At 42.7% G+C, this 16013-nt stretch overlaps 1 protein-coding gene across 11 annotated transcripts in view; it reads right to left on the bottom strand.

Moving 5' to 3' along the window:
• Window positions 1-16013, bottom strand: part of LOC147019422 (anoctamin-7-like) — a 79437-nt gene that overhangs the window by 2615 nt on the left and 60809 nt on the right. For 3 of the 11 annotated variants that reach the window (XM_085893881.1, XM_085893872.1, XM_085893882.1), the window contains 2 exons: window positions 8779-9024; window positions 2017-5837 (listed from right to left, as the gene is read on the bottom strand). The gene's annotated coding sequence lies outside the window, so the exon portion shown is untranslated. Of the gene's footprint in view, window positions 1991-2016; window positions 5838-8778; window positions 9025-16013 lie in introns of those variants that run through there. The other 8 variants (XM_085893876.1, XM_085893880.1, XM_085893879.1 and 5 more) reach the window with 8 other exon arrangements.

Genomic DNA, 16013 nt, shown 5'->3' with positions numbered 1-16013 from the left:
AAGTTAATTTTGCATTTTACATTAATATAAATTGCATTTTACGTTTGATTAATAATTCAGTTTCCACAGTCCTCCCTTTTGTTCTCACAGAAGAACTTAATGATTTGTTCTGAAAGAACAAACCTGTTAAAAATCTAAATTTGTCGTCGGCTAACGGCAAGCTCATTCCCACTGTATCACCCAAATTTGCGCTCTGTGGTGGGCCAACACCCTTGCGAGTGGATGCAACCCCAAAGGGGGCCACCACCTCACAACCCACAGAGTTGGGGTGCCCAGGCGATTTTGGAAGGAAAGGAACTCTGTGCACACCGAACATATACTGTTGCAGAAATGGGCCCTTAGTATGTTATTAAATATAGAATTAGCCCAGATCCCCCCTTAAATGCATGTTTAGCCAGGTTGTTTGGTAATTGGACGTTACATGTGTCGGGAGGTGTAGCAGGCTGTCCAGTGTTCATGCAGTGGTGGTATACCGGGAAGCGCCTTGCTTCTTTTTCCTTCTCCTCTCCGAACTAGCCCCGCCCAGCGCTCTGAGAGTGTCGTTCGGCGAGATGTGTCGGCAGCCGATTGGTGGATGGCAGCTGCAATCTCGAGCGATGGACCAATCACGGGTCCCCGGGGGAGTGTCCAGAAGAGCAAGCGCCGGGAGGGCAAAGAAGGAACTGCATGAGGTCAGTCTGCCTTCTGCTGGATGAGGAGTGACTTGACGGCTGTCCCTCCTCGGCGATGGACTCAGCATGCAGGTCGACCCCAGGTTCATCCTGCATCCAAACACGGAGCCTCTGACTGTTTTTGCTCCCGGCACGGCTCGACACGTTTTTCCATCCCGTCGATCCACCTGCGGAGCCCAACACCCTGATTTTGACGAATCTGGTGAGCAGGCCAAGCCTGGATTTGTATGCTGGACCTTGTGAAAAGCCAGCTGGAGCACACCGTGGATCTTTCACTCTTGTGCCGTCGACCTTACGGGTGCTGAACGCACTGAGGTTGGTGCGTGAGCGGCGCGACAAAAGGACGACGCCGCCATCTTGCCACGCGGCGTGTTCGAACTTGGGCGCTCGGATCCGTTGACATCGGCTTCTTACGAGCCGCATTCGTGCCTTTGACACTTTCCCCTCGTCCATGAGGCATCACCAAGTACTCTGTGTCTTGTCTGCGTGTTGTCTAAGGTTTATCTCGTGAGGGTTCCCTTCGAAACCCGTAGCTCCCTAGTTAAGAGCGGGTTATAGATTGATTATAACGCTCGTGAATGTTTTGCTTGTGTCGTGTTCCCTGATGTGTCCCCAATAAATCTGGCTGATTCATATGAAAGTTGCCGCCTTGCGTTTATTCGTGCCGTGCTGAGGAAAAATTCGCTCGATTTGTATTTAAAACCAAAATGGTTACGGACTGGCAGACTTCGCTCGGTCTCTGACAAACCCAGTCTGTAACCAGGGTCTATTTCCCCAACTGGCAAGACACAGGTGTACTTTGGTATCGTGATCTGAGGCGCGTAGCCCGAAACCTGTACCTAACCAGCCGGAGTTATAACCCCTGAGACGTCGGTGCTGTTAAGTGACGCCAAATCTTCAACATTTGGCTGTCAAGAGTGGGGTGTGAAGCCCACCACCGCCAAATCCTTTACAATACAACCAATAGGCAATCGCCTTTTCCAATTACACAAATAAAATTTAATTTGAGCAATCCGCTCGAATTCTTTTTCCCTTGAAGTTTTAAAGATATCTCGATTATTCCACATCTCTTTATACACAATCATCCATCTGCTTTTTGCTCTTTAGCAACAATTGTTGAATTCTTTAAAAAAAAAACAAAAGGTTTTTTTTGTCAGTTCCAAAGGCACAAGTGTCTGTACTTTCATATTTTTCCCAAAAAATAAAACCACCACATGGTGTCTTAACTAAATTTTAAACTAGGTTCTTCATTTTCTGGGTCTTCAGGATCTTCAGAGATGGTTGGTCCAGGGAAACTTCATGCACCACCATCGTTGTTACTGTGGTAAATTTTCTCACACACACACACACACACACACACACACACACACACACACACACACACACACACACACACACACACACACACACACACACACACACACACCGATCATTACTTTTATGCACGCAATGATGACAATAACAGCACTGATTATCATATGCCCAACGATCAATATGTGGATGATCCATGTTCCCTCTTAACCAAAACACTCCCATTAACCAAGATTTGAACCCTCCTTCCTTAAAATAGTCATGGTACTCTGCAGCTACCTTCCTTATATTTATCCTTGTCCCAGTAATTTGTCCCTCAAGAGTTACTTGTGAGCAAACCCAACACTTGCTCTTGTTCATACTTTTAGCATGTTGTAAAGATATTACTAACAAGATGTTCAGGGGATGTCCAGTTATCCCTTCATGTAACACGATACCTCATTTCAGGCATAGTGTCTACGTCCCCTGCATCCTGTGTAACATGGGATGCATAATTATATGGAAGGTCATACGGGTGTTTGTCCCATACATGCCTTTCTCATGCAATTGGTCCTGATGTTTACCTTCTTCTTCTCTGTGTTTCCAGTCACGACCCGTTCCTTGTTTCCCCTGCTCTCGACCTACCAAACATTCTGCTCTCCATGACATTCTCAGGATGCCCTCCCTCACTGCCCGTTATCATCCATATTGTCACAATTATGCACGTGCTTATCAAAAGCACTGCTGTATATTTGATGAACCTCCGGTAACATTCTTCCCACTTGGCTTTTTCAATTGCCTCCTGTAGTGCTGCAATGTCGTCAGTAGTCGGCACCCTTTCCTCATTTTCTCTTGAAGTTTGTTTTGCTGCTAAATCAGCTGAAGCATTTCCTTTTGAGACCACATCTCTTGCTTCATATGTGCTCAACATTTTATTACGGCTTATAGCTTCTAACAGTTCCACTATCAATTTACCATTTTTGACTAGCATACTTTGCGATGTTATATACCCTCTTATTTCAAAATTGTCCCAACATCGTGTGCCATCCTGTACACACATCAGGAATCCGTATATATTGTTTTGCTTCTAGCCTCGGCTCGATTGCATGCTGCAATTAGCACACATACCACTTTCCAAGATATCACTTTCAGAGCACACTACATATCCTCGCAGTTATGTTCCTCCCAATCATCAGCGATTGGCATTAAGGAGCTACAGTATGTTCAGTGTCGGACATCTTTCGATTACCACATTGTTTGCTCCAACAGTGGTCTAACCAGTACTGCATAATCAGATACCATCCATCCATCCATTGGGACCATACTCTATGCAGAGCGTTTGGTGCTGTCCAAGCAGTCTCCTTGGCCAATGGACACAATCCTGGACAGGTCGCCACTCCGACAGATCAGGTACCCATTGTCTACAATATCCAGCCATCCCAAAGAAAACTGACAATCTTCTCGAGGTTCCACTCAATACATGCCCAAGATATGTACCTGGGTTTTGCACAGTTGTAATTTGGCCTTTGGCAATCCATGGCCTTTGACAGCCAGTGCCCCCTAAAGCGTAGTATGCTACACAGTGCAGGGGTTGTTTATTCTGCCATATTTTTTATATTTTCATCGTGAGGCTCCAACCAACGTTCTATATTGGATATTGTTTCTAACTGCTAAATTCTCAGTTATCTCTTACACGGGCCCTTTGTTATGATCCACAAGTCCGAAGCAAACTTGCACAAGTTCAAATAGTGTAATTTGAGATACCACGGTAAAAGTTCCTTTGAAACAAACTCATTAATACATATCATTGACCTCAACCTCGGATCACCGGTCTATGTCTCACTCTGCATTGTGCCTGCAATAACTTGCTCACTCTCTCCAAAGGATATCGTAAGATCTTTAATGTTCATAAACCAATGCTCTCAGACAGGCCATCCAATCAACGTCCATCCAAGAGGCGGAACACACGTTAATGCATCGCTTATTTGCAAATTTAACAGCATGAGCATTGATGTCCATCCACACATTATGTATGGAAATTTGTGTTTTCACATCATACCATCACCTTCACCACTGATGCATATGCTCACCTGCACCCACCACTTACTCACCTGAACAAGGCTTGCCCCAAACGTGAAAACAAACCCAATTTTGATTCATGACTCATGTAATATTGAAGCCCTGCATAAAAAAACTTATGAAACATGTATATGTCTGCTGCCAAATCCTTGACCACATTCCACTTGCACACCCGTTCCAGAAATGCCCTTTGCTGTTTCAGCTCTTCTCAAACGACGCAAAAACGTATTTTCACACTCCTTCAACCAATTAACTCCAAAGCATGGAAGTTCCAAAAATGTACTAACCTGAACACAAAACCCCCGACAGTAATAACACCAGGAGCTCCACAATCATCACCCTGTATAACAAGCACAGTGTAATCAAATCATTGGATTTATATTCCACAGACTGAGATGAAACAATCTGTTCCTAGGATTAATTAAATTGACTGACCCTTTTTGAGTTGTCCATATACACATCCAATCTTCTTCTTCTTCTTCTTTCGGCTGCTCCCGTTAGGGGTCGCCACAGCGGATCATCCGTTATGATCCGCATTACAGGGTTCCCACTCAATCTAAAAAATGAAATTCCCTGACATTCCCTGACTGTGTTGGTAAAGATTCCCTGACCTTTTCAAACGTAAAAATTTATTAAGTTATTTTAGTCGGCTCCTCCTCCCCTACACCGACTCCTTTCCATCACCATTTTGATGTATACATGGTGTACATGCAATCATTTTCAATTCTTTTCTTCTTTTTAAAATGCCAATACTCGCAGAAAATTGTGTCCACTTCAAAATTTATTTGAATCTTAAAATATGTAGGTGTGCTTTAGACAACTTCTGAATACCATTTTTGTTGGGAAATTAAACTGATTCTTCATTTGGGTGTTAACTTCGGTCTTTTTGAAAATGGTCCAGAAAGTACACTTTCCCAGCGAGTACTGGCATTTTAATTTTCTTATGAATATAAAACTTACAAAACGCAAATCATACTAATGTCAAACGTGCCAGGTACCATGACAAGATCAGAATTATATCAGAAAAAATTTAGCAACATTTAGAACATCTAAATCTTGCAAAATAACAACGAAACATTGATATTGTTAATGTGACATTGCAGACAAGCTAGAACACCCGATGATATTGCAGAAATGATGAACAGACTACTATATTGTACATTTTTCTACAAACATCTGGTCCTAAACAGGACCGTTTGTTGAACTTCTACGGTTAGATGGGTACTCCTGTACCATTCCCTGTGGATGCAGGTACATTCACCGCCGCAGAAGTGAAATTACTCAAATGTTACATGGGAAGTTGCAGTAACAGTCAGGATGTTAGATACTAGAATTGTGAAAATATCAATAACATCAAACAGCGTGTGTAGCTTAGAATTATATGGTCGGCAAAAACTAGCAATTAAGGAAACAAATGTGAATTGTTTGAGTAACGTTATTACAATAGTTAACATATGCAGTATGGACAGTTTCTTACATTAAGTGAAATGTCAGTTTGTTACTTCTTTAGTTTCTGTAGTTCTGCTATTTCCATATCAACCTTCCGAGATTCAGTTGCTGCTTCTTCCATAAATTTTGCCTTTTTAATCTGAAGAACTTTTATCTGCTCACATGCTTTCTTTTTAGCTGCAGTCTTTTGATCGAGCTTACTTGTGGCTTTACGTTTACATTCCAGTGCTGCTTGATACCTGGCATGAGAACCCCTGATATACATCAAGAGTGGCTTATCAATGTTCACAGAGGTGACTCCACCTTCTGCCTGCACAGCATCATGAAAAGCATCTGCCTGCACAGCATCTGCACAGCAAACAATTCATGAAAAGAGCAATAAAGAAAACTTTTATAATCATGAACAAAATAATTGACTGGGTGTAAAGGGTACTAATTAAGATCATTAGGCACTAATCACACATTTCCTTGACCAACAAAAAAAATCCCTGAAAAATCCCTGACTTTCCCCGACCAACCTCAATTCCCTGACTTTCCCTGACTTACCAGGTCAGTGGGAACCCTGGCATACTGATTTGGCATAGGTTTTACGCCGGATGCCCTTCCTGACGCAACCCTGGTCACCTCTTACGACACAGGGATAAGGATTGGGTTTCACCATGATTCCGGGCTGTCCTCCACCCTCTCATAGTGCGGCCCAGCGCCGAGCTCCTGTCCTCAAGCGATCCTCCAACCCAAGCCTCCGAGTAGCCGGATTACAGGCACACGCCACTACGCCCGGTATCATATACACATCCAATACAACTCCAAATTTTGAAAGTAGTCAGCACGAACCGACACATACCATTTTATCCTTTCCTCATCACCATCAGGAATGCAATGGCAAACCACCTTGTGTAATCCTTACACTGAGGTATAAACTCCAGTGTTTTCACCAGTTGCCATGTTTTTCACCTGGCATCCTCACCCGCCAGTATCTACCTACAAGCACACGCTTACCTTCGTGTATCTGCCTGTAGTCATTCACATAATGAGTGACCTGCACCTGCATGCTCCAACATGTGGCACCCTCTGCCACATCTGCACAGTTATAAATATTTTTAAATCTTTCTCCTCCTCTTGTGCTAACCAGCACACGAGGTCAATCAATTTCCAATCAATTTTAGACATCATCCAACTACAAACTGCCACAACCAAACTAGCCAGTGATGCAACCACCTATTCACATCAATATCATAATAGCCCTGTTATGTTCAAAGAATTGTCATTTTCAACTTTGATTACAGTGCACTTGTAATCAATCAAACAAAAGTCGAACAATTCTTCTCGCTTTAACCCTTTTTCCAACGAATGTTAATTCCTTATTTCATTCAGTTTTACAAAAAAATATTTCTCTTCCAAAACTAGTTTGTCCACTATTTCAAAGTCGAGCTGCCTCCAGCTTCTTTTCCCGTTACCAGCTAAATCTCACGCACGGCCTGACAAGCAGGCATATTCACAGCAGGGTGTGTTATTGCCTTCCGCCTCACTTTATTGTTTTGCTCTCGTGTTCACTCTTTTCAGTTCACTCTTTTCATTACAGAACAGCTGTTGCTTACATTTCTTTTCCATTGAGGTGTAGATTCATTCTTTTTCCTTTTCTCGAAACCAAACTAAAACCATATATTATTTTTAAATAGGATCTTAAAATTCCAACATCCTCTCTACTGCATCCAGCTTGATGACCTCACATATTCATGCTTGATCTGAAGGTCAGTTGTCCTTGCAAACTACTTTGCATTTACACAGACCTTGCCTGCTTGCGTCACACTCGAGCCTCGTGTAGATTTCATTTTAATTCTCTCCACGCTTGTATAACCACTGCGTATGTGTTCAACACACACGTACTCACATGCACTAAAACGCTGTATGCAAATTCTTTCAGAACATTGAATCAACACAAACACCTCACATTAAATCACATTTGTTCCATACGCAATGAATTAAATAATTTTGATGTGAAATTCGTGACCTGGCTCAGCATCCGCCTCTCTCAGCTTTCATCTGAGCTGGTTTATTATCTTTAATTATTTTTCATATCTCCATCTCCACTGTACGGATCCCTATGGCCTTAAAGATCACATTCATTTAAGTACTCTCTCTCTCTCTCTCTCTCTCTCTCTCTCTCTCTCTCTCTCTCTCTCTCTCTCTCTCTCTCTCTCTCTCTCTCTCTCTCTCTCTCTCTCTCTCTCTCTCTCTCTCTCTCTCTCTCTCTTGCTCTTGCTACTGGTGTTGTTATCTGAATCTATCTCCTCATACTCCCTGTGGAGGGAGGGAAGCTATCTCCAGCCCTGTAGCTTGTGCGTTTTTATTTTTTTTGAACCTCCAATGAATGCTCACACTTTTCGTCTGCTCTTCTCAAGGCTCTATTCAGCCCTCCAATCGACTGGTTTTCGAGTCGTTTATTTTGTTTTCTCTCGATTTTTCTCTTCTCAGATTTTCAAATCTATCTCGATGAAATCTTTGCTTTTTCTGTTCTTTGTCCACAACTTCACATCTTTTGAAGTTCTCGACCCAAAGGTCTTATACACTTGGCATTTGACTGCTCCCTTTTGATGTTTGTTCCTCCTTCGAACACTCGTCAGCATTCCCCCTTTATTAATATTTAATCGCTGTAAGCACTTATCAGTGCTCTTTTTTCGAATTCGCTCTGAACACTCGTCAGCGTTCCCCTCGAAATTGCTCCAAACACTCGTCAGTGCTCCTTTCTTGTTTTTTTTTTACAGCGATTAAACCCTTTGGACCACGACTTTCATAACCTTTGGCAATAAAGTGCCCTCGTTACGAGCCCTTCTCGCCTCACTGCCCTTCTCGACTCGGCGATAATTTTTGCACCTTTCCACCCTCTTGACTTGGTGACTCTAATCCTCTCGCCTCCCGCCCTGCCAGTCGGCAATTCCAGTTCTATACGCATTACTTTTACGTTGTTTTTAATACAACTTCAGCAAACTCGTCCATGTATTGCTTGTGCCCTCCACCTTGTGATATATGCTTATCAACATGTTATCCTTTCTCCAGTACGGAGTGCCTCCGCTGTTTTTCACAACTTGACAAACTCATCTGCACAACGCTTATGATCCTCCACCTTGTGATCAAAATATCGGCACTTTTATCAAAACATACCAAGATTTTATCCTGTCTTAGATTCCTTATTTCCTTTAAAAAATTAAAATTAAATTTAAAAAATCACCAAAATAAAATTTTTAAGTCTTCTATTTTACCCCACAAACAGCTCTGCATATATACTCACCTTTTTATTTTAATTCGGAACTGCGAAATTCTCCGTGGAGAGCTTTTTGTTGGATAAAATTCCTCTGCCTCCTATGCCTGGGAGAACTGCCTCTGCCTCCGCAATCTTCTGCCTGGAAAAACCACGTGTTTTTCTCACCTTTGGTTTCATCAGCATTCACTTACAACTAGGCAGAATCCTTCTCCCCGGCTGGAGGCTGTGATCCCATCCTCGTCGTCAAACTGTAGAAGCAGATTTTCCTCCTCCCTAAAGACAGTAAAAAGTAAGTTCACATGCAAGCCATTTATTCCAGTAAATTAAGACACTCCTGTATACAGGAGGAAGGCCCCAGCCTCCTACATCGTTGCAAGCTGAAGACTCCTCTCTACATTGAATACTGTATGTAGATATGCAGTTTCACCAGGGTGTGTCTTGAAAACAGATGGAACTTTGCAAACTTTAAAATTGCAACATAGAAGGATTATAATTGGTCTGTTTTGGAGCTTGCTTTTTGGCCCCATGAACGGGTGTAGGGGGAGATATTGTGAGTTCAGATGGTCATCAGAGTGATAAGGTCTTTGCAAGGTTGTTTACAGCTTCAGAGGAATGTATGTATTCTGCCCTCTCCTAGTTTTCCCAGCATATATTTATTAAAATCTTTTCAAAGCACGAAATTAAGTTAATTTTGCATTTTACATTATTATAAATTGCATTTTACATTTGATTAATAATTCATCTTCCAACTTCGAATAAGTGAAATGAAACTTCTTTTAAATTTTGAATCATTCTCACTCAGATTTCAACATCACCGTAATGCATATTATCAAAATGTTTGAACTTTCTTTGTATAAGAAAATTTGTAATACCGGATACCACCGTGTGGTGGTATCCAATAGACATTTACAGAGAGAGAATTCGGGTCTTTTACCCACCTTAAACCCCCTCCCCCACAAATGCTACCCCAACAGAAGCCACACTTTGCCTACCCTGAGAGAACTTGCAAAATTTGGTTGGATTTTGTTCAGTAGTTTTGAAGCATATATAAGCAAATAAAACACAAACAAACAAGAAGACGACGTCGTGCCGAGTACAATACTTACCAAATCCATAAAAACAAATTTGACCTCAAAAATAATTGTTGATTGAATTCAAAGACCAAATGTGCAACTCTTCAAATTTCAAGTCAATCAGATGAAAATTGACAATTTTAGAAATTTGGCCTTTGTTGTCCTTTTGGCCAATGTTGACCTCAAAAAAAATTGGCAGGTTGAATTCAGTGATCTGAAATATAAATCCTCTTCAAATTTCAAGTCATTCGGATGAAAATTGAGGATTTTAGAAACACCACCTTAGTTGTTGACCTTGGGCCTATGTTGACCTTAAAAATAATTGGTGGTTGAATTCAGTGACCAGAAGAAAAAAAAAATATATATATATATATATATATATATATATATTGTTGCGAATTCGCGCCCGCCGGCGTGCGAACGGCCACAAAACTCGAATCGCGGCACGTCGCCCACCGGACGGACAATTCTGTCGTGACCCTCTCGGACTAACGCCGGGAGCTAGTCATGGGTGGGTCTTTCGGCCTCACCACGATCGTGCCAATCGGCCCCCCACGTGGGATAGGGTTGTTCGCCAAATTCGACCTACCTAAGTACCCACGCGGAGGGTAGACCGGGCGATCGCACCTCGCCGCAGGTCGACTCCGGACACGGGCCACTTAAGCGACCCGTTCCGTACTATCGGGATAACCGAGCGGTGTTATCGTCGGCCTCGACGGTTCCGATTAATTATCGGGCGTATTAAGCCCACTACCAACCCTTTACGTGAAGCAAGATGGAGATTCAATTAAAGAAAAGACGAAGCGAAACGGGAAAAACAGTTCAACATAAGGCACATTTATTCCGCGGCACACGGATAGCACACATATACAATAACAACAATTCTGCAGCAAAAGCAGATGTAACAAAAGAAACACAACAATGCAGATCTACAACCGACTACGCATGCACACGGCAACACTTACACAGTATTACTTTATAGACGGCGCCAACAACACATTTACTCAAAAGCAAAAGAAAAGGGCCACCCTCAAAGACAAGGGGGCAGACGGGGCCTGTGGGCCGTGAGACTGGGTGGATCCTACCCGTGTCTTGTGATGAGCCGCAAATGTGGCGGCACGGTGGTGCCCCGACTCCACGCTCCTTCGCAGGTTTCGTTGGCACTGCTTGGAGTGGGGTGGGAACGGGCCCCCCCCTTTTCGCACTATCTCAGCGTGGGGGGGGGGGAAGGGGGAATTGTTGATGCTCTGGGGAAAGAGGATAGCTGGCTTGCTTGGGTCCCGCGACGAGCGACTCCACTGCGAGCTCGTCGCCGACCGCCGTCTTCCTTGCCTCGGACCCGAGCTATCCGGTCCCCTCCGCAATTATCCTCAGCCGACTGCAGCAAATCACCTCGACCGCGCTCCAGGCTCCAGGCTTCCTCTCTCTGCAGCTCCCCGACAGACTCCGAACCCCGACAGACTCCGAACCCCGACAGACTCCGACCTCCGACAGACTGACTCTCCTCCAGACCCGACTTGACTGCCCAAATTCGCCCTGCGCTCAGCGCTTTATAGTCCGGCAGGAGAACCCATATGCAAATTTCTGGATCAGAACGAGCTCGGAGGTGGAGCCACGCTCGCCCATTGGACGGAGGAAAAGGGGCGTGAGTCTCCCCTGATCCGAGAATTTGCATATATCGATTCTACTCTGACGCGCCTGGAGGCGGGGCCAAACCGCCCCGCGCTTGCTGATTGGACGGATCAGAAGTGGGCGTGTATCATTCCTGATCCGAATTCTCCTCGGAAAGGCCGCACTTTGCACCCGCGGCTCGGCACGCGTCCCGCACGAGGCCAGGACAGCCTGACGCTCGGTGCCCACATGCGGTGCGGGAATGGCCACAGAAGGAGAGGCGAAGGTGGTGGAGGGTTTAAAGTGGTGGTCCATGGCCATGGTGACGTTTGGAATGGCGGTGATGCGATGTTTGCGGGAGCGAGTTGTGAAGGTAAAGGTCGTGGCTGTTGGCGTTGTTGTGAAGCGGCGTTGTGGTTGGTGGTTGTTGTGTTATGGCGGTTGAGACGTGGTTGGTTCAAAATAAAGATAGAACAGAAAACGGCTATCTTAAAGGGTCGCAGCCCGAATGAATCACATTTATTCCCTCTAAACAACGGGTTTGGGGCTAACTACACATGTACTTACAGATATATCTCACCCTCGGCACCTCAATGGTGGTTTGCGAATTTTCTCAACTGTAACAATATATCAATATATCAATATATATATATCAATATATATATATATATATATATATATATATATATATATATATATATACATATATATATATACATATATATATGTATGTATATATGTATGTATGTATGTATGTGTGTATGTATATATATATATATATATATATATATATATATATATATATATATATATATATATATATATATATATATATATATATATTTACATAACAAGCCTGGTGTTGGCGCAGTGGTTAGGGCAGTGGCTTGGGACCCAAAAGGTCCTGAGTTCAAGCCCCGTTGGGACACTGAATTTATATATATATATATATATATATATATATATATATATATATATATATATATATATATATATATATATATATATATATATATATATATATATATATATATATACATACACCAAGTCGAAAACACCAGGGGGTTGACTCAGCCTGCCATCCTTCCGAGGTCGGCGAAATGAGTACCAGTTGTCCTGGGCCCGGTGTATGCCCTGGTTAGAATAGGTGTACCATATCCCTGTCTGTCGTAAGAGGTGACCAGGGTTGCGTCAGGAAGGGCATCCGGCGTAAAAAAAACTATGCCAAATCATTATGCGGACAACAAGACGGTTGATCCGCTGTGGCGACCCCTAACGGGAGCAAGCCGAAAGAAGAAGAATATATATATATATATATTTATATATATATATATATATATATATATATATATATATATATATATATATATATATATATATATATATATATATATATATATATATATATATATATATATAGCCTCTTCAAATTTCAGTTAATCAGATGAGAATTGAGAATTTTAGAAATTTGGCCCAGGTTGACCTTTTGGCCCATGTGGACCTCAAAAATAATTGGTGGTTGAATTCAGTGACCTCATATGAAAATCCTTTTCAAATTTAAAATCAATTGGATGAAAATTGAGGATTTTAGAAATACAACTTTATTTGTTGACTTTGGGCCTATGTTGACCTTTTGACCTCAAAAGCAATAGGCTTCTTTCTTATGACAATCTCTTCCACGTGGTGAAGTTTCGTGAAGATTGGTTTAAAGTTGTCACCTGTCGGTGACAAACAGACAGAATAACAAAATCGACTGACCAATATTCTTGAAAAATCTTCGATTTTGCAAATAACAAATACACCATTTTACTTTTATAGTGCAGAAGAAGATGGAAAGCACCCTCAATATCACACAGCCACCCGTAACCTCTAAATGTGACGTCACACGACCTTACACATTTAGAGGATCAGTCAAATCTTGCGGAAATGAAAAAAAATCCAATATTATCTTGCTCACGTGGAGGATCAGGGCAATAATTATCACGGGTGCTCTTAACTTATTTATTTATTTATTCAAATCGGACAAAGCTCTGCTATTGACGATGTATTGATCTCGTGTCGTTCTGCGTCAGTGAACAGTTTGTTACGGACCAGTATTTTCATTTAATTGTACTTTGGTGAATGTTGTTTTGGCTGTTGAATGTACGTTTTGGTCTCAATGACACCAGCGGCAGCTGTAGTGGCTTCAGCGCCGACAGCAACATGAGATAAGAGACACCGACAGTTTGCGTCAAGAAAAAGAGAAGGAAAAGAAGGAACGGAAGAGACAAGGGGAGAAAGGAAACGACATTCTCCTGAGCTGTTGCACTCGTTCTCATGTAGTACAAAATATTTTAAAACACACTAACCTAGTAAAGGAGGATTGGGGGGGTCTTCTGGAGGTGAACCTGGGCAGGTTCAGCAACTCCCCTATTTCCTGACCACGATGAACCAACTTCACCCCGCTGAACGTTGGTTAGTGGAGATTCAGCTTCACTTCTTCCATCATATCTGGTGAGGTATCATTTGCTGAATTCCCTTTACTCATCGAATCTACTTGTTGGACATTGCATTGCTCTCGTCTCGGAGATGACTTCAAAGCTCGCATCCCTCACTGGCGCCATTTCAGGTGATTTACGTACCATTGTCAAGAAGGCAGCTTGTTCGTTCTTCCAATCTCTCCTCTTCTTCAAGAAACATTGTCTTTAACAGTTTGAAGTTCCCGTCTTCAACGACTCTCACACAACTTGACCTGTGGACTCAGGTTCTTCTCCATACTTCAGTGACACAAGGCTTTCACCTTCTGAGGACTTTTAAGATGCGACTGGACTGCTGGCTTCATCCTGTGTGGACCCTCCAGACAAGATCCTTTCGAACGTGTTCACCGACGTCCATTCACCTATTTATAACCCGCTGAAGTTTATAGTACAAACTGTTTGCTTGAGATAAGTTGCCACCTCGAGAGTTATGAGTTAACTTATGGCTGCATTGTTGTCTGACATTTGTACTTCGTTAATTTGTGGATTCTTCAGAATGTTATTAAGTGTTGCATTTATTCGTATTATTGTGTTTAAGGAAGACAGTATTGATTCATAAATATTCTTTATAAAGTTATCCTTCTGTGTCTTGTCATATGTAGGTTTCACCCATAAAGCAACAAAAAGGACACGAGTGTTTTTATTTTTTTTCTGCCGTTACATTCTCCGAGTTACTGGTGCACTCGCTACGGTGCCTCGTGGTGGACATGTAACAAGTGAAAACAATGGATGGAATCAACAATGTTGATTGAAGTACGCTAACCATTGAACACTTTGAAATAAATTTATGGATTACCTTATTTTCGGAAATGACTGAATTATTTTGGCACCGTCGAGTGGCATAAAGACGTGCAACAAGCTGGCAAACCACAACTTCAAATTATATAAACATATGTGGAAAATTTACAGTCCCAGACCACGAATTGAACAGAGGTACTCTGGCAAACCATACCAGTGCTCTGCCATCTTAGCTATCTGGGTAACCCACTGGCTGAATAACGCAATTCTTCCACATACACAAGTGCCACTCTCTTTCCCCCGCTGCTTCTGGGAAACTCGCTGCCAACCATTGGAGCAGCGAGGGCCTTTTCATGAGAGGGTCTTCCCCCTATGATGGACACATCCATGCCTGCTATTAATCACCAAAGGGGGCGTAGTAATACAATTATAAATGAACTGGATGGAACCAACATTATAAATATATGTGGAAAAATTACGGGCCCAGACCAGGAATCAAACCGAGGTCCTCTGGCAAACCGTACCAGTGCTCTGCCATCTGAGCTGTCTGAGTGACCCACCGGCTGTGCAACGCAATTCCGGTGGAAAGAGAATAGCACCTGTATATGTGGAAGAATTGCATTGCTGATATGGTTTGTCAGAGAACCTGGGTTCAATTCCTTGATCTGGGCCAATAATTTTTCTCACATATATTTATAATGTTGGTTCCATCCTGTTCATTTCCAATTGTAACTTCAAATATGTAGACACCAATATATTTTTTCTTACATTTGTTATAACTAGTGCGTGCCCGTATGTGCATGGCTGTACTTGCGTGGCCGTACATGGAAAAAAAAAGAAAAAAAAAACTTTCAAACCGCGTGCCAGAAACAACAACCACACAGGCCGTTCCTTTGCTCTCGCATGCCCGTACGTTCGTGGCCGTACGTGCAAAAAAAAACCCCAAAAAAACTTTCAAACAAACACACAGGCCGTTCCTTCGCTCTCGTAAGGCCGAAGTCACATTTGCTCTATGGCGAGGATACGGCGGCCGTATGCCCTCTGAATTGACAAACGTGCGGCGGCCGCAGAGTTTGTGTGGTGGCCTCAGGGTGGCCCTACGCCATTTGGCTATATTTTACAGGCTGTAAGGTCGCCGTGGAATTATACCGCGGAGTTATAGTTTTCATTTCTACGTTCGCCGTAGCAATTCGACAAGCCGAAACAAAAGAAATGGTAAAAATAAAAATAAAAAAATTAACCCATTCGTTGCCGTCCGTCTGACCGCACGTTCACCTTAGGGCCCCTGCGGTCGCCTTGCAGGCACCTTGAGTCTGCCTTGAAA

The sequence above is a fragment of the Eptatretus burgeri genome, chromosome 9 (assembly GCF_056783735.1).
Source record: "Eptatretus burgeri isolate ZD-2024b chromosome 9, Ebu_testis_v1, whole genome shotgun sequence".
In the NCBI taxonomy this organism is placed as follows: domain Eukaryota; kingdom Metazoa; phylum Chordata; class Myxini; order Myxiniformes; family Myxinidae; genus Eptatretus; species Eptatretus burgeri.
The sequence above is the reverse complement of the archived record's forward strand: the minus strand, read 5'-3'. Positions and strand labels throughout refer to the sequence as shown.